The sequence below is a fragment of the Herpailurus yagouaroundi genome, unplaced genomic scaffold, assembly GCF_014898765.1.
Source record: "Herpailurus yagouaroundi ecotype Mexico unplaced genomic scaffold, PumYag 141, whole genome shotgun sequence".
In the NCBI taxonomy this organism is placed as follows: Eukaryota; Metazoa; Chordata; class Mammalia; order Carnivora; family Felidae; genus Herpailurus; species Herpailurus yagouaroundi.
The window spans coordinates 9,228,812-9,252,546 of NW_024412396.1; the positions used below are offsets into that span (position 1 = coordinate 9,228,812).

The 23,735-nt window shown below is 37.1% G+C and overlaps 1 long non-coding RNA gene across 1 annotated transcript in view; it reads left to right on the forward strand.

Moving 5' to 3' along the window:
• The window catches only part of LOC121031607 (uncharacterized), a 34,500-nt gene that overhangs the window by 5,513 nt on the left and 5,252 nt on the right, over positions 1-23,735 (forward strand). The window contains exon 2 of the long non-coding RNA XR_005790800.1: positions 8,721-8,791. This is a non-coding gene — a long non-coding RNA (uncharacterized LOC121031607). The remainder of the gene's footprint in view (positions 1-8,720; positions 8,792-23,735) is intronic.

Genomic DNA, 23,735 nt, shown 5'->3' on the forward strand with positions numbered 1-23,735 from the left:
TGTGTGTGTGTGTGTGTGTGTGTGTGTGTGTGTGTGTGTGTGTGTTTATTTTTTTGAGAGAGAGAACAGGAGAAGGGAGAGAGAGAATCCCAACCAGGCTCTGTCCTTGAACTCAGGAACTGTGAGATCATGACCTGAGCCAAAATCAAGACTCGGATGCTCAAGGCATCAGGATGGCTTAGTCAGTTAAGCATCCAACTCTTGATTTCAGCCCAGGTTATGATCCCAGGGTTGTGGAACCAAGCCCTGCATCGGGCTCTGTGCTGAGCATGGAATCTGCTTAAGATTCTCTCTCTCTCTACCCCTGTCCTCAACTCATGCTGTCTCTTTCTCTTTCTCTCAAAAAAAAAAAAAAAAAATCAGGTCTCAACTCTGCCACTTAGTAGTTGTGTGATCCTTTGAGACCCACTCTTATCATCTATAAGTTGAAAATCTATGTATCTGCTTTACCTACATTTTAGAATGTAAGAATCAAATGACTAAGTCTGTAAAGTATTATGTAATGATATGGTATTAAATGTGTCTGGATCAGAAACACCTTGAAAGCAGGACAATGCATCTTGACTATATATATATATATATATATATATATATATATATATATACACTAAGTGATTGCACATAGTGGATATTTAATAGTGGTTATTGATTTGCACATGTATGTCTTAGAACCTTACAGAAATAAAGCATATTCAACTAAAATGTCAGGAAAAGTACTGAAATGTCCTCCACCTAGAATACCATTTACCTCCCAACCGCCTCTCCCACCTGGATACATTTTAAAGACAATGCCTGTTTAAAAGTCACGGATGTCTCTGAACAGGCTCCAGATTGTCATTATCTATCATCTTTCTTTTTTCTCAGTCCTCATTCGGTGCCTCCAAACCAAGATGTTCACCTATATCTCAGGCAAGATGGAACTCTGCCTTAATAAATTAATGATTACTCAAGAATAGAGGACATGTTTTACCTTTCAAAAAAAAATCTTCTAGTGAATGGTAAGAAAAAAATTAATTTCCTCATTAAAAAAAAGGGCCAGGAAGGGGAAATGAAAGCCAAATACAAACCCCCTACAGTAAGAGAAAGGACGGCAAAAAAATAAAAACAAGGATTCATGAATGCAGGAAGAAATTAAAACAAACCTGCAGGCCCTCATAAATACAGCAATCAGGCAGCTCCATGCATGCATCCCATATTTGAATTTTTATTTTACATGAAGTATTTTTGTATCTGCTTTGCCTAAATTTGGCCTCTTACCAAAGCCTAATGACTCTACTTTATGTTAAGCTTTTCGAAGGATCTAAACTTAAAACTAGGGGGAGAAAAACCTGTTAATTTATCTTGCAGGAAAAGGTGTTATAATTTGAATGAAAAACAGCAAGCAGACAGATAAAAAGGAGCTGGCACAGAGCTCAGGCAATCAGTAACATTTTTTGTACCTGCAGGCTGAGAAATTGTCTCCAGTGTTGTATGATGTTATTACCATTGCCTATTTTCACTTGTACGTTAGGTTCAAGCATAATTGTGTGAAGATTTGAATGTTCTCCACAGATTTACTATTTTAATAAGCTCATAATGTTAAAACACTATATGTGTTGACAGTGGTACTTACACCGTATTAAGGAAACAAATCAAATCATTTCCTTTAAAATGCTAAACAGCCTAATTTGACCTTTCTACAGGCCCTGGTCGTATCAGAAATAGTTCAGATAATAGTCTTCTTTCTGACTTTTCTGTCTTTTATCCCATCCATCAGCAAAGGTACTGTCCTCATAGACCATATGACCTTATCGCTCCAGAAACTGTCTTTGTCCTATTGAAGTTTATGGGGCAGAGTGGGGCCACTATGAGCCATATTCCTGAATATTCATAGTAACAAAAATAAGCTCAGGTACCAAAAAGCAAGTGTGTCATCTCGTTCATAAATCTAGTTTATGAAATGAAATTTAGGACACGGTAGGATATGGATGTATTAAAATAGCAGGAAACATTAAATCCATGCAGCAAGCAGAAGGGAAAATCATTGGCATAAGTAAATTCAAGATCAGAGACAGCTGGATATTGACATTGAGTTCAGTATTGAAACAGAGTCCTGTCCCCATTATGAGCAGGTGCTTTTGGTCTCTTCTTTAGTTGAAGAAATAATTTCATAATATTTGTTAAAATACAGATCTGTTTTTTAAAAAATTCAAAAATATACACAAGCATGGGGGAAAAAAATCAATGATTCTATCTCTCAGAAATGATCTTTGTTACTGATGTTAGATCTTATTATTCCAGGCTTCTTCTGTACATGTTTGAATCTGAAACAAACTGATTTTTAAGTTGGTGTTTCTCTTTCCACTTAATGTTTTAACATTTTTCCATGTGATTAAATACTCTCCAACTACAGTAACACATTAATAGCCATATAGTATTCCATTAAGGAACACTGTGTTGCCTATTGTTGGATATTTAGGTTGCCTGGAGAACCCAATTAAGATGGTACTGAACTTATAGCAAGTTCTTTTTGAATACCAAAGCCTGTCCATCTGCACTCCTCGTGTGATGTTTTGTAGCTCTTAAAGCCTCTGGCTTTTGTGAGTTTAGTGACTTGAACTTTTCTATTGACTTCCATTTAGTTTTAAAGATATATTACACAAAACATCGCTTTTGTCTCCAGACTTGTCAAAATAATTGTATCTGCTTCAATTAACATTTTACTTCTACAATTCAGTATTGTGTACTTTGTATATATTTGTTTCTGCAACATCATCCTTAGAATAAGTGTATGAAATAATATGCACACTTAAGAAGCACTGCACCAATTACTTCCACCTAATCCAAAGACAACTCTCATCTATTTATTGATTCATTCACCAAGTACTTATTGAGCACCTACTGTATAACTTCTATGCCATGAGCCATGGAAGAAATATTTAAGCATCTACACTGGGTATGTCTTTACTTCAAAGTCAAAGCCACTAGGAAATGTTTGTTTTTCCTATATTTTCCTCAAATATCAGAAGCAATACTTAATTTATGTTATAAAAAGATGTCACCCTACTTTTGAGTAGCATGTAGACCTTTTTCAGCTTGTTGACCAGTTAATTAATCATAAATTCTAACACATCTCTCTTGACAGAAATGTAATCTATACCAATTTTAGCCAAATCACCAGGATTTTCAGCAGTTCTATACTTCTGTGGCCCTTAGATAACGGCCAATAGATATGTTATGCAAGAGACTCGTCTTGGTAAGTGTGATGGGCAGTTATAGTAACAAATTTTAAGGGCCCCATCACGTCCACATTAAGTTTTAGAACCTACCCATCAAGATCATCCAATATCTCTCTTGGCTATCCTCAAGCTAAACTATGTTCCTTTATCCCATCATTTCACTTTTTAAAATGTCTACCTTTACCTTATCATTTCTTCAGTGATTCAGCTCTAAACCTAAGACTTCACTGATTCTATCTCCCAGCCTTCGAACACCCTCCCAAACTCCCATCAAACTAAACAATGGCCCTTTTCTAGTGAATACTTCAAAGAACACTCAAAGCTGGCCTCTTTCTCAAAATCTTTCCTGACTGATTGGAAGATAAAGCAGCTTTCCAAAGAGTTCCATCTCAACAGCATGCCATTCCCCATGGAATGTGTATTTGGATATAGATAGCGTTGTTACATATGTATGAGAATATGTTTTACTTATTCACCTGCCTTTTTTCAGCCTGACTGCAAGCCCCTGAAGACTAAGAACATGTTTTCTCTCTATTCTGTAATGATCCCACCCCCACAGAGTTATACTGCTAAATGTTGGTGCCACCTTTCTTCAAAGCATTTATCAATAATCAAAACATTTTAACTAGCTAGATCTTAGAATACAGATTTTTAGAAGTAGGAGACAATGTTAGAGGTTACCAACTCCATCACCTTCCTTTTCTTTTTAAAGCTCACATTTATTTAGGATCTATTACATGCCAGATACTATGCTAATCTCTTTATGTGAATTATCTCAGTCTTCACAAAAACTGATACGGTAGAAACTCTAAATATCTCCGTTTTTGTGTGCATACCAAAACCCTCCTTACACCTTTTCACAATAAAGTACATATAAATGAAGGAATAGTAATAGCTTAACATAGGCTGAGAACTAGAATAAGATAGGAGAGGCACCAGGGAAGCAAAATTTAAGGAGGCTTGCTCTTTCAGAGTTGTAAAGCACCTCCTTAAATTTGAACCTCTACATACCTCTCTTGCCTCACCCTCGTCTCAGCCCTAGCCAAACCTTATTGTATGTCAGGTACTGCTCTAAGCATATTTATGTAGTTAATGTAACAGTCTTATGAGATAAGTAGTATTATCCTCATTTACAAATGAGGAAATGGAGATGAAGTAATAATATGCCTAAGGTCTCACGGCTAGTAAGTAATAGGGATGGAATTCAAATCCAAGCATCCTGGTTGGAGATAGATAATTAAATGAATACTTGAAAGAAGGAATGGATGAATATTTTTTAAATTTTTTTTAATGTTTATATTTATTTTTGAGACAGAGAGAGCACGCGTGCATGAGCGGGGGAGGGGCAGAGAGAGAGGGAGACAGAATCCGAAGCAGGCTGTCAGCACAGAGCCCCACGCTGGACTCGAACTCGTCAACCATGAGATCATACGTGAGCCAAAGTCAGACGTTCAACCGACTGAGTCACCCAGGCACCCCAGGAATGGATGACTATTAAGGCCACACTGAAAGTTTTAGGCAGAACTGAACCCAGAATCCTGATTTTCTGACTCTCAATCTAGTACAGTTCCCCCATACCTCTAAATATTAAACTTTCTTTGATGGCTTATCAAATTAAATGTGAGCAATTGTTGATTTTTCTCCAATTGAACAATTTTTTTTAAAGCAGGTGATAAAGATATTTGAATCAAGCACATGTAAAAGGTACCTGTCTATAATTTCTAACATTAATAGACATTTTTTTCTCCAAATTATTTAATCTCCATAGGTGGGTCAAAGTCAAATTTCCAAACTATTAGAAAAATTATGAACTATAACTATATGCTACCAGACTGCTCATTTTCTGCCAAAAATTGTAGATCTGAGTATCTTCTCAGATCCTTTCCTGGACCACTTTCTAGGTTGTTTCTCTGGTTCTGGTAATACTTTAGTGGATTCCATAACCCAGAACAATGGAGATTATCTTCATAAAAAGATCTAATACTTCACAGAATGTTAAGTTGTTGCTTTATCTTCCATAGAATATTTTTTCTCTGTCTTAAAGCCTTCTTCTCTTAGTAAGACCATCCCTCCCTTGATTTTGTTACCTTGGTAATTCTCACATTGCAGGAAGTTCCCTGATGATGAAGTTTATAATACTTGCTTCTCAACAAAAATCAGTGAGTCAGGTAAATACTACCATTTTGGTTACCATTGATATTAGCTTAGTTTTTTAATTTCTTAATCTTCAACTCTTAGAAATGAATTTCATAGACAAATCACCTATGTCTAGCTGCCTATGGACTAATTCCCCTTAAATTAAAGATCCGTCTATAATCTAATCAGGCTACAGAGGTAAGGATCCATAGTAGGGGCAGAGACCCATAAAAGAGATATTGGCAGTTTAGGGAAGCTTCATATAAATGGAACAGATTGGAAAGTGAAATAAATAAGCAGAACAAGGAATTTTTTTTATACTTTGATATGTATTTCAGAAACAATTTGGAATAGGGTAGTCTCTGTGAATTAATTAGAAATAAATTGGTTTTTAAAACTACTCAGTGAGTGTTATCCTCTAAATAAAGAACTAGAACAGTGGGAAAACTTGGAAAAATCAGGAAAATGTCATCAGGAAAATGTTGAAGAAGACTTCAGTAGCAGCAACTGTCATGAATGAGTTAGAACATGTGACCTGCCAGTCACTATTAACACCTAGATATGAACATATAAGACTGACTTCAGTCCCTAAAAGTACATCCAAGAAGTTCATGGACACACTTGATAATATTTCACAGTTGGAATGTCAACCATTTTATTTGAATGCATTTATGTCGGTTTCATGTCCTTTTAGAATAAAAGTTTCTGAAGACACTGCTTTGCTATTTAAGATTTGCCTTATGCAGCATCTAACCCCACACATCAATCCAGGCAATAAATAAATAGAACACTATAAAGTGTTGGGAAATAGAAATATTTTTATTTTTCATATTTATTTTTAAATTCATTTCTCCATTTCAGGGAAAAAATAATATAAGCCTGCATAGTAAAATGGAACCGGGCACCTGGGTGGCTCAGTTGATTAAGCATCCAACTTTGGCTGAGGTCATGATCTCCTGGTTTGTGAGTTTGAGCCCCACATCAGGTCCACACTGAAAATGCCTGAGATTCTCTCTCGCCCTCTCTCTTCCCTGCTTGTATGCACTCATTCTCTCTGTCTCAAAATAAATAAACTTAAAAAGAAATGGAACTGCTATAGATTTTGGAGCTAGACAGGACTGGGGTTTTTTTAATGTATTTTTGAGAGAGAGAGAGAGAAAGAGCGCATGGGCAGTTTGGGGGGGGGGGGCGGGAGGGACAGAGAAAGGGGGACAGAGGATCCAAATTGGGCTCTGCACTAACAGCAGCGAGCCCGATGTGGGACTCAAACTCACTAACTGTGAGATCATGACCTGAGCCGAGGTTGGATGCTCAACCAACTGAGCCACCCAGATGCCCCTAGACAGGACTGATTGTGAACAGTGCTTTAACCTGAATGATCTCATCTTATAAATTTTTATGAGGATTAACCATAGACTATGTAAAGAACGTACAATGTCAGCACTTGTTAATACGTGTAAAGTAACTTTTAATATTTCATCATGTGTATTTATGGAGGAGAATCACAGTATAGAAACTACAACAGACTGATATATCTAAATGCAAATGTGGCCAACATAGACAAATCAAATATTGAGGAATTCTGTATCAATCAGGGTAGGCTAAATTAATGAATGAAAAACCTGGCAGTGTCTCAGCTTCATTTACTCAGGGACTAGGGCTGACAAAGATACTACCTTCTAACAGCTACCCCTTCTGCAACATGCAGACTCCTCAGTCACTAGCAGGGTAGGAAGGCACTAGAGGGTATCAACTGCTAAGCATATATCAGTATTAGAAATGATATGTATTAGTTTTACCCACAACCAATTGCAAAAGGTAGTCAACATGGCCCCATCTAATTGCAAGGTCTTAGAGCAATGTAATCCTTTCATATGATTCAAGGAGAATCAGACATGGTGAACACTAGAAGACCCTACCAAAAGCATTTCCTTAGTTCAGAAGACTATCAAAAAGGAACCATATAATTGAGTTTATAATAAGGCTTTGTTTTTTAAGAAATGCATTTTATCTTCATGGTGACTTAGCATGCTATTTGGTCATTTTGGGTGTGGGGAAAAACCTTACAAATAATCATTGCTGGAGTTTCCCTGAGTGTACCAAAATAAAAGAAGTTGCCACCGAGAAAGGAATTTTGTACAACAAAGTGTTAAATGAAATACTACCAGACAAAAAAAGGTAATACTCTTTTGCTGTCTAGCACCACACAAGATGCTAACTAAAAGAGTAAATAAAAACATTCAACATGCATTTAGCTTTCATAATTTACCTTCTGCAAGGTTGATTTAGAGTATGCAGAATATGCCACATTATTTAAGCTGTAAAAAGGAGCTGCTTTACACTACCTGCCATGTACAATTATAATAATCTGTCAGACAAATATAATTACAGAGTGTGATGTCTGTTTGAGTGTGAAGGCTTTGATTGTGTGGTATTGTCTGCTCTACACTGTGGCACAGCATAAACAATTGTACTCTATGGTAACTCTCAGCCAGGACTGATGCTCGCATCAGGAACGCCCCATCAAACAGCACAGATGGTTGAGTTTGGGCTGGATGTTTGTTTGTTTTTTCCCCAAACACTTTTCCAAGGCAAACTTGACCACAGTAAGCCTTCTGCAGTACAATGTGATAGGTCTCCAAGAAATTGGTAATAAAAGTGAGCAGGAATTGGAGACCAAGGCAGGATATGGTCAATTAACAAGTACCAAACATTTTAATGATAAAAAGTAGGTTGTGAAAGGAATGCAAGGGTCACTTTAATGATTAAAAAACATAGGTGACACTCCATGGGTTTAAAAGATTAAGTTGATATTTTATAGAATAAATTGTTATTGTAATTTATTACTAGACTCTCACACCAGCTGACAAAATAGAAAAGTGTCTTTAATAATAGTATTAAAGAAATTGGAATGGGGCAACTGGGTGGCTCAGTCGGTTGAGCATCCGACTTTGGCTCAGGTCATGATCTCACAGGTTGGTGAGTTCCAGCTCCACATTGGGCTCTGTGCTGACAGGTTGGAGCCTGGAGTCTGCTTCAGATTCTGTGTCTCCCTCTCTCTGCCCCTTGAACTCTCTCTCTCTCTCTCTCTCTCTCTCTCTCTCTCTCTGTGAAAAGTAAATAAACATTAAAAAAAGAAGAAGAAGAAATTGGAGGTATGTTAGGCTTTAAATTAATTGTTTCCTTGCCATACCATGTATGCAGGTTGGATCAGGCTATTTTTTTCTTCCAAATTTTTATTTAAATTTTAATTGGTTATATAGTGTAATTTTGATTTCAGTAGAATTTAGTGATTCATCACTTACATGTAACAGCCAATGCTCATCATAACAAGTGGGATCAGGGTATTTTTAATTTATTTTTCAGTTGATGATCTCATCACTGTGTCTGTGACTTTCAAACCAGAGATTCTGCTGTGGGACTTCTCTCTCGACAAGGTATACCTTTTGCTCTTTAAAATGAGACTTGCCTGGAAGGGATTTAAGAGGTATTCACTTAGCAAATTCTGCTCTGTTATAATTCGTATGGTAAAGAAATTTTATATTATAATCCAAAACACTACACCTGGGGGCGCCTGGGTGGCGCAGTCGGTTAAGCGTCCGGCTTCACCCAGGTCACGATCTCGCGGTCCGTGAGTTCGAGCCCTGCGTCGGGCTCTGGGCTGATGGCTCAGAGCCTGGAGCCTGTTTCCGATTCTGCGTCTCCCTCTCTCTCTCTGCCCCTCCCCTGTTCATGCTCTGTCTCTCTCTGTCCCAAAAATAAATAAACGTTGAAAAAAAAAAAATTCAAAACACTACACCTGAATAAATGGTCAGCCCAAAGTAACAATCTCGATTTAGCACCTTGTTTTCTTTTAAATTAAAAATATATAATGTTCTGATTATATCTGAACCAGCTCAGAAAGATCAAACAGCTTTTCATTAACAACACAACTTTCTCTTATCTCTGAAAGAACACTAATATTCTGTCTCTTCCAACCATCTCTCTTCCAACTAATCCAGAGAGTAGTTCTTATACAGCTGATACCTTTATGCTAGAGATGTGAGTTTTCTGGATGAATTCACCATTGAGAAGAAATAGTATTTTTATGATGTTTCAGTGTTTCCGTCTTCCATTGTAGGTTCCAAGGACAATAGCAAATCTACCACAATATAACCACAGAATCATGAAATCTTTGCATTGGAAAGACCTCTACCTAAATAGAAATTATTACTTCATTCTTTAGACTTTAATGTACCCCGTGTAGCTTTCTCTTATGGTTATTAAAAGGATAATATGCCTACTTATATTGGTCTACAGATTCCTTAAGACCAGAAATTATTCTTTACTCCTCTTTGTCTCCCTAATGCTTAAAATAGGGCCTAGGGTAGCACGAATAGCTGAATTGATAGATGGATAGAAAAAAGAAAAAAATACTATATTGCAATAATGGATATTTGTTGGACCATCTCCAGTATCTACTCCCTCCCTTCCTTTCCAACAGTCCCAATTTCTGTTTGAAGATTCAAGTCATTTCAGAGAGGCTCTTATTATCTCCAACTCCAGGAGTAGAATATGTAATCTAGGTTAAACCAATTAGCACATTCCATCCATCTAACAAGTTTTTGGCTCTGCCTTGAGCACATGACCTAACTAAAGATTTTCATTCAGAGTGAATCTCAGAATTATTTCTGGGAAGGAAGAGACAAAGATGCCTTTTGCTGGATGCAAATGTGGAGGCATGCAGCCCTGGAGCTGATGGCAGCCACCTCAGGAGCATGAGGGCAAGTCTTAGAATAGAACCAACATTAAGAAAGGTATATGGAAGAGACAGAAAGAAACTGGAAGCCTCATTTGAACCTAATCTTATTTCTGGACTTTTCAACTACAAAAAAAGAAACAAAGAGGAAAGAAAATTCCCTTCTTTTTCATGTTAGCTTAGGTCAGATTTTCTGTTTCTTACAACACAAAGCATCCTGATTCAATTGTAAATAATGCCATTGAACAGATGTGAGCTGAACAAGCACTATGTACTTCAGAAATATTGGCAAGCCCTAATGCAAACCATTCCACAAACAAACCACAAACCAAAAGTGATGAACACTCCTAATTTCCATTTCCCACTGAAAGAAATCAAGACTTCCTGAAGAAATGGTTAATTCCAGGTCTTGTGTAGGAAAGGTACAAGTTGAGACTGGGATATCTAGTTATGTCAAAAGGCAAGAAAGTTCTCAGAAGCTACTATGCTAAGCCAATTTGAAAAGGTCCCTATTAGCCAAAAGTGGGACAGCTTGAGCATCAAATAATAATAATCAGTATTACCATTATTATCATATATAAAATGAAATATAATAATATATTAACAGTACAATAATTTATAGCTATTATATTATTATAGTTAATTATTATTAATTATTGTTATAGATTTAAACTGATCACATATGTTAAAATCAATGCATTCATTGTGGTACTAAAGGAAATAAACCTCAATGATCAGAGAGAGTATTAGGAGACCACCTAAATAAAGAGAAACAAATATTTAATTTGACTTTCTTGTAAGAACTATGCCTCAGGGAAAAATAATAGTTGTTAAAGAAAAGTCTCTCACTATAGATATTTTCTAGCAAAGAAATGAAGAAAACTCCATGTTGCAAACCCTTAATGCAATAATAGATCTAGGCAATAAGATCAGTTGATGCTTACATCCCAAAAAATAAAAACCACACATTATGTGTTTCTTGATGGAAATACACTATACCACTTATGAAGTATTCTTGTCAAATAATCAAACCTGAATCATATCAAGCCTCTTAGTCTAACTACTATTCCACAGGAAATAAAAAAGAGATGCAATCAACAAAATCCAAAATGTGGGAAGCTCTACAGAAAAAATGACCAAATTTTTATAAATAAATTGCAAGGAAAAACAGAGGTATAACTTACAGATTAAAAGATTCTTGGCGCACCTGGGTGGCTCAGTCAGTTTCTTCTGATTCTTGATTTCAGCCCAGGTCATGATCTCAGTCTGTGGGTTCGAGCCCTGCATCAGACTCTGCACTGACAGTGTGGAGCCTGCTTGGGATTCTCTCTCCCTCTATCTCTGTCTCTCCCTAATTTGCACACACACTCTGTCTCTCAAAAATAAATAAAAAATTGTTTAAATAAAAAAATAAAAGATTCTTAAGAGACATAACAATCATTTGGTAATGTGCAGATCTTGCTGACATTCTGGTTTGAACAAACCAATCATAAAAAATAGGAGACAGATTATTTGTTTTTCAGGTGTGGAGTTTGGTGAGTTCTTTATAGATTTTGGATATTAGCCCTTTGTCTGATATGTCATTTGCAAATATCTTTTCCCATTCAGTCGGTTGCCTTTTAGTTTTGTTGATTGTTTCCTTTGCAGTGCAGAAGATTTTTATCTTCATGAGGCCCCAATAGTTCATTTTTGCTTTTAATTCCCTTGCCTTTGGAGATGTGTCAAATAAGAAATTGCTGCGGCTGAGGTCAGAGAGGTTTTTTCCTGCCTTCTCCTCTGGCGTTTTGATGGTTTCCTGTCAAATAATCCAGTGAAGAAATGGGCACATGACATGAATGAACACTTCTCTAAAGAAGACATCCAGATGGCCAACAGGCACATGAAAAGATGCTCAATGTCACTCCTCATCAGGGAAATACAAATCAAACCACACTGAGATATCACCTCACACCAGTCAGAGTGTCTAAAATGAACAAATCAGGAGACTATAGATGCTGGAGAGGATGTGGAGAAACGGGAACCCTCTTGCACTATTGGTGGGAATGCAAACTGGTGCAGCCACTCTGGAAAACAGTGTGGAGGTTCTTAAAAAAATTAAAAATAGATCTACCCTATGACCCAGCAATAGCACTGCTAGGAATTTACCCAAGGGATACAGGAGTGCTGATGCATAGGGGCCCTTGTACCCCAATGTTTATAGCAGCACTCTCAACAATAGCCAAATTATGGAAAGAGCCTAAATGTCCATCAACTGATGAATGGATAAAGAAGTTGTGGTTTATATACACAATGGAATACTACTTGGCAAGGAGAAAGAATGAAATATGGCCATTTGTAGCAACGTGAGTGGAACTGGAAGGTATTACGCTAAGTGAAATAAGTCATACAGAGAAAGACAAATACCATATGTTTTCACTCTTATGTAGATCCTGAGAAACTTAACAGAAGACCATGGTGGAGGGGAAGGGAGGAAAAAGGTTACAGAGAGGGAAGGAGGCAAACCGTAAGAGACTCTTAAAAACTGAGAATAAACTGAGGGTTGATGGGGCGTGGGAGGGAGGGGAAAGTGGGTGATGGGCATTGAGGAGGGCACCTGTTGGGATGAGCACTGGGTGTTGTGTGGAAATCAATTTGACAATAAATTTCATATTTAAAAAAATAGGAGACAGAAACATTGGGATGCGGACTGGATATTTGATGATAGTAAGGAATTATTATTTTTATTGGGATGATAATGTTATCATTTTTGTGATTTTTTTAAATTTCTTATCTTTTATTCATACAGAAATAGTTATGGTATCTTTAATACAACAGTAATAGAGGAGAGGGGAAGTAAAGGTAAAACAAGATTGACCATGAGTTCATTGTTGAAGTTGAGCAATAGGTATATGAGGGTTCATTATACTATTCCTTCTAATCTTGGGTAATATTTAAGATTTTCCACAATAAACTTTTAAAGTATATCGTTCCATTATCATTCAAAATCATATACACATGCCATCCTTTCTTGCTTTCACATAAACAGACTGTCATTCTTCAATCATGTTTTAATTTCTCTGTGTTTTAATTTACCCACATACCTACCATAGTCTGTGATATCTGCATACTTTCTTCCCAGACAGTGGGCATTATCCCATACATGCACACTCATCCCCATGGAGGAATTATAAGAAACCCATCACTCTCCAAGCTCATGCACAAAGCCTTCATTTTTATAGACATGATTTTCTTCCATTCATTTCCTTATACCTCTATTCTACTTTAATGGCACCGTTCATTCCAATTCCCATACCCCCCTTTAAAAATGAACCATACCCCCTAACTCATCCAGAAAGACCTATAGCCAGCACTAGGTTGAAAATTTCCAACATCTAGGGGCGCCTGGGTGGCGCAGTCGGTTAGGCGTCCGACTTCAGCCAGGTCACGATCTCGCGGTCCGTGAGTTCGAGCCCCGCGTCAGGCTCTGGGCTGATGGCTCAGAGCCTGGAGCCTGTTTCCGATTCTGTGTCTCCCTCTCTCTCTGCCCCTCCCCCATTCATGCTCTGTCTCTCTCTGTCCCAAAAATAAATAAATGTTGGGGAAAAAAAATTTAAAAAAAAAAAAAAAAAAGAAAATTTCCAACATCTACATTTCTGTGAGCCTCTATACATAATCTGGCTCAGTGTAAACCTCTTAAGTGAAATGCTCTCCTGGAAATAAAACCTGCTCTCTCTGTTCTTCTATTTTATTTCAAACTCAATACAAAGCAATGGTCCCCAAAGAAAAGTAATGCTGGAGTTAGGTTCACACTATTTCCCTGAAATGTAATATGAGATTTAAACACAGATGATATGACTGGTTAATAAATGTCACCATTGAGTGGCTTTGTTCACCTAATAATATCATTCAGATCATTATAAACAAATTGAAGGGGTTCTTATGTGAAACAAACACGGCAGGACTTATTCCTGCGAAACACAAGACCAAGGCAGGGCAGCCAATCCTAATGGCCTTCAAGAAGGGGCAAAGCTGGCGTGCAGCTTTGTGGTATCCCGGGAGGATTTTATTTCCAAATATAAAATTCATGCCATGCTCACAGGCAGAACCTTAGAATAGTCATAATGATCTAATGGCAGCATTACTATGGAAGGCTGCTACTAATACTTTGAACCACTGCCGTTCTATACAGATCCAGGGATATGATTTCAAAGCTCATGTGGAATGAAGACTGCCCCAGCTGAAAGCAATCCACCTGAGTAAAAAAGAGAAGAAAGAAAAGAACAGGGCAGAATGCAACTGAAGCCCACAATTTGGGATTTCTAGGATGGGGAGGTCGGAGCTGGTTCTTTGATTATGGGGTTTCTTTTATTATTGTTGTAGTTTGAAGAAGGAGTGGCAAAGAAAGAGAAAATGTCTCTAAATTGGAAGGCATTGCCTGACTCTGACTTTTTGAATTACCTCTAACTTAAAGATTATAATGTGTTTATTTCCTCATCTAAGAAGAGAAGGATAGTAATTGCCTCCCTCACCCTCATGCTCTTTTCCCTCTGCTGTCAAGGGAATAAGAGCTTATTGATGACAACTCCCTTGTGCTCAATCTTGCTTCACCACTGACAGCAAAAATAAAAGAAATAGCATATTAACTGCAAAAGAATTGGGAACCCCTATAAGTCCGACCTAATAAACATCCAAGAACTGTTGGGTCTGTCGCTTGACTTTTGGACAAAAATAGCTGTTGTTGTATTTCTAGAAATCAAGGGAAACATCAGATCCTTTGCAAACAAGAAAACTGCAAAACAGTCAAGTGCCTGTATTTATAGGTAACATTCACTGTTTCAAAGCTAACCCTGAAATTCTCATGGAAAGAGGTTCTGACAGAGCTAACAAGCCTGGGGAAAAAAAAAAAAGTATATATATATATATATATATATATATATATATATATATATAAAATTTTTAAATGCTGCTAAAACTTCCTTTCATTCCTTCAATAATTTACAGTTAGAATTCATAATTTTAGCAGTATTTCTCACATATAATGCCAAATTTGGAAACACCTGTTTAAAGTATATTGTAGTGTGTTTAAGACACATTGAGTCTTTGGAGAAAGGTGCTGTAGAAATCTAATAAATGAAAACTCATTTTTGAAACTTTATAAAAATACACGCATTTGAATTCATTTTTAGCTAGACAGTCTCCTTGGCAGGTAATATGTAGAGATCCCATATGCCTCAGATTTTAAGGCTGTGGAGTATGGAAAGAAAAAGGTCATGGCCTAAAGAAGTTCATTCTGAGTGGAATAGTTCTCAACAAAAATCCAAGAGGAATGCCAATTTTGGCCTTGAAAATGCATTCACTTATGCTATTTGGAATGTGAAAGAAATTTGAAATATATAAAAAGTAGAGTTATAAAGGGCAGCTGGATTCAACCACATGGCCAAATTTGAATCAGCAAACTGACATTCTCTGAGATAACACACATTATGTCCTTTAAAATTAAAAAAGGAAAACAAGAGCCAAGTATCATTACTCATTTGTTATTTTGTGAGCTAGTTCAACTCAAGAATACATAATTTTCTGGTTATAATGCAAACTAAGGAAGGATGAGAGCCAGATATAAACAATCTCCTCCTTCTGGAGTAAAATATACAGCTATCCAGGGATTCGACATGATTATGAAGACAGACACTTTGATTCTTGGATGCTATAGGACCTGGCCTGGCAACCTATAAGTTTATAATCAGAGAGGTAAAGATGAGTCTAAGAGATATAAAAAATGTAAATAAAATGCTTTGTAGTGAGCTAAAGTGGGTTGAGTTTATCATAACCAAAGTAGGGTGATGCAGAAGGTGCAGAAAAAGGTTTCACCAGAAAACCAGTGTAGTATCATCTTAGCTAAAATACGACATTTGAACTTTTACACAGAAGCATGAGTTTCTAGTGCATTAAGCTTTGGGATTATATATTGGACAAGTTCTTACCCTTATTTTTAACTTTTCTTTGATGACTTTGTTGACTATTATGTATTACCAATATATATATAGCATGTGATTAATATGTGTATTTTGCAGAGATCTTTTATTTAAGCCAACTAAATAATGTCATTCATACATAACTTCCAAATTTAGGACAAATATAGAAATATTTTTTATGCTAATGTAATTTATTATATTGAAATTGCTCTGATCATTTAATTTCCCTGTTTGCCAGAGTTGGAAACAGTTTACATACCACACCATAAATGACTTGGTCTTCCAGTATCTTATTTTCTTATTCTAAAAGTGTAATATGAGATTGAGGGCAAAGTTGGGAAGATGACAGTAAGAGGACCCTAAGCTCACCTTGTCCCATGGATACAACTAGATAACACATCAGCATAAGTAACCCAGAAAATGACCCAAAGACTGGCAGAACAAACTCCACAACTAAAAATAGAGTCGGTAAGAAGGGCAGAGACTTGGGGCGGGGAGTGGAAGATCCAGGGGCATGGAGAAGGGAGAGAAATAGATTATAAAACTGGAGAATCCACATGGGGAAGATGAACCCCCTATAACATTTTGCTTTGAAAGTGAGAGGGGCTGATTTCGTGAGTTCTTACAACCAACAGGACTTAAAGCCTGAGATTTTAGAAGTCAGTGGACTCAGATCTGGAAGAGCCCAGAGGGTGAGAGGAAGCAGAGTCCCCACCCTTAAAGAGACAGCACAACAGTCTGAGGAGATAAAGCCTAGAAGCAGCAGTTTGAAAAATACCTGGGACATACAGAAGGGAGAGGAGTTGACTCATTTTGGAGCACATCATGGAGTGGCAGCAACTGCTGAGGAACTTCTCCAGGAACAAAGGAACTGGCTGACACCATCTTCCTTCCCCATCTCCTAGCATAAACACATGGCCATCTGCAGGAGCCACCTCTATGCCAGCATTCACTATCTAACTTTCTACATCAAGCCTCACCCCCTCACACTTTGGTGGATCCACTCTTCCCAGTCACTTTTGCCTCAGTCCCAGTGCTGTGGGCCTCCTCCCCCAGAAGACCTGTGCAAACCTTGCCAACACCTTGTCTCCTGACCTGCATGCTTCGTGAAGCCTCAGTCCTCATGGTGGTGGGGGGGCAGCTGACACTGCTGAAGCCTGAGTCACACCTTGTTAAAAATGCATGCTCCACCCCATCTGGAGACCAAACAGTTTGCCACAACAGGCAAAGAGAGCCTCTGCATGCAGCTGGACTGAACGAAAATTTGATCAGGACGATGACCTATGCATGCAACACACATAGGAGACACCCCTTGAAGTACCAGCTTCTGAGGAACATGGTATACCACACTGCAGGGCACTACAGGACCTCTTCTTCATAAGGCCATTGCTTTTAAGAGCCGGAGACATAGCTGACTTTCTTAACATAGAGAAACAGACACAGAGAGACAAAATGAAAAGACAAAGGAATATGTCCCAAATGAAAGAACAGGACAGAACCACAGCAAGAGACTCAGCAAAAAGGATATAGTAATATGCCTAATGGAGAATTTAAAGTAATGATTATAAAACTACTCCCTGGACTTGAGAAAAGAGTGGAGGACATCAGTGAAATCCTTAACAAAAAGATAAAAAAGAACCAATCACAGATGAAGAACACAATAAATGAAATTTAAAAAATATACTATATGGAATACAGTGACCCCAAGACCAGTAATGGAAAGTAATCAAGCTGGGCAGGTGAAAAAAAATTATCAAGATATGAATAGACTTAGGGAAGTCAGTGACCATCAGCATTATAGGGATCCCAGAAGAAGAAGACAAGTAAAAGGGGGGCAGAAATTTTATATGAAGAAATAATAGCTGAAAATTTCCCTAATCTGCAGAAGGAACCAGATATCCAGATCTAGGAAGAATAGAGATCCCTAAACAAAATCAAGCCAACAAGATCCACACCAATACACATATTAACTGAAATGGCAAAAAGTAGTAATAAAGAATTTTAAAGCAGCATGAGGAAAGAAGACAGTTACATACAAGGGAAACCCCATAAGTCTCTTAACAGATTTTCAGCAGAAACTTTGTAGGCCAAAAGGGACTGGAATGATCTATTCAAAGTATAAAGGAAAATATCTACAGGTAATAATATTCTATTTAGCAAGGCTATCATTCAGAATAGAAGGAGAGTTAAAAAGTTTCTCAGACAAATAAAAGCTAAAGGAGTTTATGACCACTAAACCAGCCTTCCAAGAAATGTTAAAGGTGAGTGGAAATAAAAGACCATAAAAACGAGTAAGCAAAGCAGTAAAAATAAATATATCTATAAAAATCAGTCAAGGGATTCACAAAGTAAAAGGATACAAAATATGACACAATATACCCTAAATATGGGGTTGAGGTGAGAGGAATAAAGAATGGGTTCAAACTTAAATGACTATCAATTTACTATAGACTGCTATGTGCATAAGATGTTATATCCAAACCTAATGGTAACCACAAATCAAAAACCAGTAATAGATATGCAAAAAATAAAGAAAAAGGAACCCAATATATCACTAAATAAAGCCAGCAAACTATGAGAGAGTAAAAGCATAAAGGCTCAGAGAAGAACTACAAAAATAACCACAATTTATGAGTAACAAAATGTCAATAAATACATACCTATCAGTAATTACTTTGAATGTAAATAGATTAGACATTTCAATCAAAAGACATAGGGCAACAGAATAGATTAAAAAACAAGACCCATCTGTATACTGCCTACAAAAGACTAATTTCAGACCTAGGAACGCAGGTAGATTGAAAGTAAGGGGATGGAGAAACATTTATAATGCAAACGGATGTTTAAAGAAAGCTGGGTAGCAATACTTATATTGGACAAAATAGACTTTAAAACAAAGACCATAACAAGAGACAAAGAAGGACACTATATAAAGGGGACAATCCAACAAGAAGATCTAACAATTGTAAATATTTATGCACCCAAGCTAAAAGTACCCAAATACATAAACCAGTTAATAACAAACATAAAGAAACCAATTGATGGTAATGCAATAATAGTAGGGGCTTTAACACCCTACTTACATCAATGGACAGATCATCCAAACAGAAAATCAATAAGAAAACAGTGGTTTTTGAATGACACACTGGACAAGATGGACTCAACAGATATATTCAGAACATTCCATTCTAAGACAGTGAAATACACATTCTTTTCAAGTACACACAGAACATGCTTCAGAAAGTATCACATTATTAGACCATGAAAGAAGTCTCAACAAATTCAAAAGGATCAAAATCATATCATGCATCCTTTCTGACCACAACACTATGAAACTACAAATCAATGGCAAGAAAAAATCTGGAAGAGCACAAATACATGGAGGCTAAATAATATGCTACTAAACAATGAATGCATCAACAAGAAATCAGAGAAGAAATCAAAAATTGCATGGAAACAAATGAAAATAAAAACACAATGGTCCAAAAATCTTTGGGATGCAGCAAAAGCAGTTCTAAGAGAGAAGTTTACAGCAATACAGGCTTACCTCAAGAAATAAGAAAAATCTCAAAAAAACTAACCTTTTTAATCTAAGAAGGCTAGAAAATAGGAATGAACAAAACCTAAAACCAGCAGAAGGAAGGAAATAATAATAAACATTAGAGCATAAATAAATGATATAGAAACTGAAAAACAATAGAACAGATCAATAAAAACAGAGGCTGGTTCTTTCAAAAGATAAACAAAATTGATAAAGCTCTAGCCAGGCTCATCAAAAAAAGAGAGAGAGAGGACTCAAAATCAGAAATGAAAGAGAAGAAATAGCAACTGACACAACAGAAATACAAATGATAGTAAGAGAATATTATGAAAAATTATATGCCAACAAATTGGACAAAGTCCTAGAAACATATACCCTACAAAAACTGAAACTGGTAGAAATAGAAAATTTGAACAAATTACCAGTAATGAAATTGAATCAGTAATCAAAAAACTCCCAATAAACCAAGATCCAGGACCAGACAGCATCACAGGGAAATTCTACCAAACATTTAAAGAAGGATTAATACTTATTCTTCTCAAACTTTTCCAAAAAATAGAAGAGGAAAGAAAACTTCCAAATTCATTCTATGAGGCCAGCATTACCCTGATACCAAAACCAGATAAAGACACCACAAAAAAAGAACTACAGGCCAATATCTCTGATGAACATAGATGCAAAAATCCTCAAAAAAATATTGGCAAACCAAATCCAACAATACATTGAAAAAATCATTCACTATCAAGTGGTATTTATTTCTGGGTTGCAAGGGTGGTTCAGTACTTGCAAATCAATCAACATAATACAACACATCATTCAGAGAAAGAATGAAAACCATGTGATCATTTGCCAAAGCATTTGACAAAGACAACATCCATTCATGATTAAAAAAAAAATAAAACACCTCAACAAAGTGGACTTAGAAGGAATATACCTCAACATAATAAAGGCCTTATATGAAAACCTACAGCTAATATCATAATAAATGAGGAAAAACTAAGAACTTTTCCCCTAAAGCCAGGAACAAGACAAGGATGTCCACTCTCATCACTGTTATTCAACACAGTACTGGAAGTCCTAGCCACAATAATTAGACAACAAAAAAGATTTAAAAGGCATCCATATTGGTAAGAAAGAAGTAAAGCTTTCACTATTTACAGATGTCATGATACTATAAACAGAAAATTTGAAAAACTCCACCAAAAAACTACTAGAACTGATAAATGAATTCAGTAAAGTCACAGAATACAAAATCAATGTACAGAAATCCATTGAATTTCTATACATTAATAATGAAGCAGCAGAAAGAGAAATGAAGAAAACAGTCCCGTTTACAGTTGTACCAAAAATAATAAAATACCCCAGAAAGTAAATCTCCCAGAAAATAAAATGACAAAGAAATGTGTAATAGGAAATAAATGAAAAAAAATTAGAGGCCTGATCCAAGAGGTCTGTATCCAAGTTCAAAAAGAAAGAACAGGATGCCTGGGTGGCTCAGTTGGGTAAGCTTCTGACTTCGGCTTGGGTCATGATCTCACAGCTCGTGGGTTTGAGCCCCGTGTAGGGCTCTTGCTGACACCTCAGAGCCTGCCTGCTTTGGATTCTGTGTGTCTCTCTCTCTGCCCCTCTCCCGCTTACACACTGTCTCTGTCTCTCAAAAATACAGAAAACATTTTAAAAATTAAATAAAAAAAAGAACAAATAGTATAGTAGAATTGCAAAAAACAAGAAATTTTTTCCAAATTGAAGTAAGTCTAAAGGTGGAAAACACAAAATGAATAACAACAAAAAAACTCACATGAAAGCACATTATCCTGAAATTTCAGAACAATGTGAATATTAATGCTACAGAAAACAATAACTTTATTAGAAAAGAAACACAATCATGATTTTCTAGTTGACTAATTATGGCATCTGACTGGAAGAGACAACATAGATCTGCCAGAAAGTTTGCTTTGCACCAGCTCAGGGGTTAATACTGCCACAGGTGTCTATACATTGCAACTCCTTGTCCTCTCTTACTAGCTGGTAGTCAACTGTCCTGATTAACTAGACAACATAGTGAGTCAGCTGATGTTTGATATTCAGCATTTTAGGAGTATCAATGTATGATGTATGAAAGCATGAGTCATATGCTAGATGACTGTTGTATGGAAGTTGAAGATGGTCTGTAATAATAACACTAACATTTATTGAATTCTTACTATGTTCCAAGTGTTTTCCTTGCTTTATCACTGAAAGTGAACCTTATCTATCATCAACTCCACTTTACAGATAAAGAAATTGAACTTTAAAGAGACCAGGCAACTTTCCCAGGTTGCTAGGCCTCGGATTAGAATGCAGGCAGTGTAGTTTCAAAGTCTGTGCTCTTGACTGCTGTTCTCTTCTACCTAAATACATACTTAGAGAAATACTGAAAGGGATAGAAATTTGGGAAATCAGGGTGGAAAGAAATCTCCTCTGGTGGAGGTTGTAGTAGAATGAAGTGAACTAATGCCAGACTGCAGGAGTCAGGAGGGATAGGAGGCAGATTTGTCAAAATTGAGAACTGGTGTGATTTTGTTAATGATTCATTTAACTTATGGAGAGATGCTGATAAGCTTCTTTACTGAAGAAGGCAAGAACATCAGCATCAAAATGGATCTTCTGAGACTCTCCCTTCATCCCTTCCGTGTCTTTTTACTACCATTTCTTTCACTTCTCATTCACTTTAATCACCAGGCTTCCCATTACAAGCAGAGAAATCCAAGCCTGGCTTCTCTTCTTTGAACTTTTCTTCGCTTCCATTTGCCCACAGCAGTCTTGGCAACTAGGCGCAGTGATGGCAACCTGAAGGCAAGGAGGACCTGGTTCCCCCTCCCACCCCCGGCCTCATTAAATATGGTGCAGTTCCTACCAAGAGGGCTGGGGGTGGAGGCTGTGTGGGCAAAAGACACAGCTTCCAAATGTTCCTGTAAATATTCATAAAAACATGTCAGTGTTGCTAAACCCACAGCAAATGATAATCATCCGTCCCCCTACACCCTGAATCCTTTTGCTGTTAATCCTTTTGTCTGCCTTGAAATCTTACCCACAATTGTTTCTTCCTCTATCCTTGTGCATTTGAATTGCTGCTAGCAACCCCAGCCTTTGCAACCCTTCATGAAAGTCTGTGGTACCCTTTTAAAAACAGTAGTCCTCTGTTGCCAGCAAGAGATGTAAATGACATACGCCATCCTAGGGATGTTGCTTCGTCTCATCTCAATTCCTTGCTCTTGGGGAACACAGCAATTATTCTGCCCAGGAACTGATGGGGATTTCTGAACAACCTGGCACATCTAAAACATTTTTCTGACTCATTGAGCTGGCATATACTGCTAGATCAGCACTGGCCCTGCTCCACACAGCCTGTCACCAACAGTGGGTGTTGTTGTAAGCACTAGTTTTGATTGTGGCAAGATGGGCTCTGTGACTCTCCTCTTGTTCTGTTGAGTTCAGAAAAGGCATCTGGACTCCATTCACATTACATTTGACAAGAGTCCAAAACCTAAATGAATGTTGCTAATAAAGAACTGTAAGGAAAAAACATGTTGAGAACTACTGAGTGTATTCAACACATATCAAGCTTAGAGCAGGGGGGATAGGGAGGAGAATAAATGCACTGGGTTAAGATCACCAACTGGAGGGCAAGCGCTCTGGGCTCTGTTCCTGGCTCCATCCAAGAACTGTGCCTCAGACTGCCTGCTTTAAATTGAGAGTGCTCAAAAGTGCTTTATGATGCAGAAGAGACTACATGTAACCTTGCATATGTTTAACTCTGCTGTTGGTCAACTAAGTTTCAAATGAGCTAGTATTAATTGAACAACCACTCTGTGCCTAAGTCAATGGCTGCCAAGGGGTGGCTTTAGCCTCTGCGTAATCTTTATTGGCTCCTTCTCTCCAAATTCTTTGATCTGGATAACTGGCATGTCCTCTGTCTTTTATATAGTACATTTAAACTTGGCCTATGCCCAGGTCCCTTTTATCTTACACTGGCATATTTCTTGTGTTTCAAACTCTATCTTAGTCCCAGAAGACTTAACCAGCACAGAAGAATTTATTTCTAAATTGGTCAGAGTAGGCTGAAAAATTTTAATACATGTAAACTTAAACTGTATGTCAATAAACCCCCC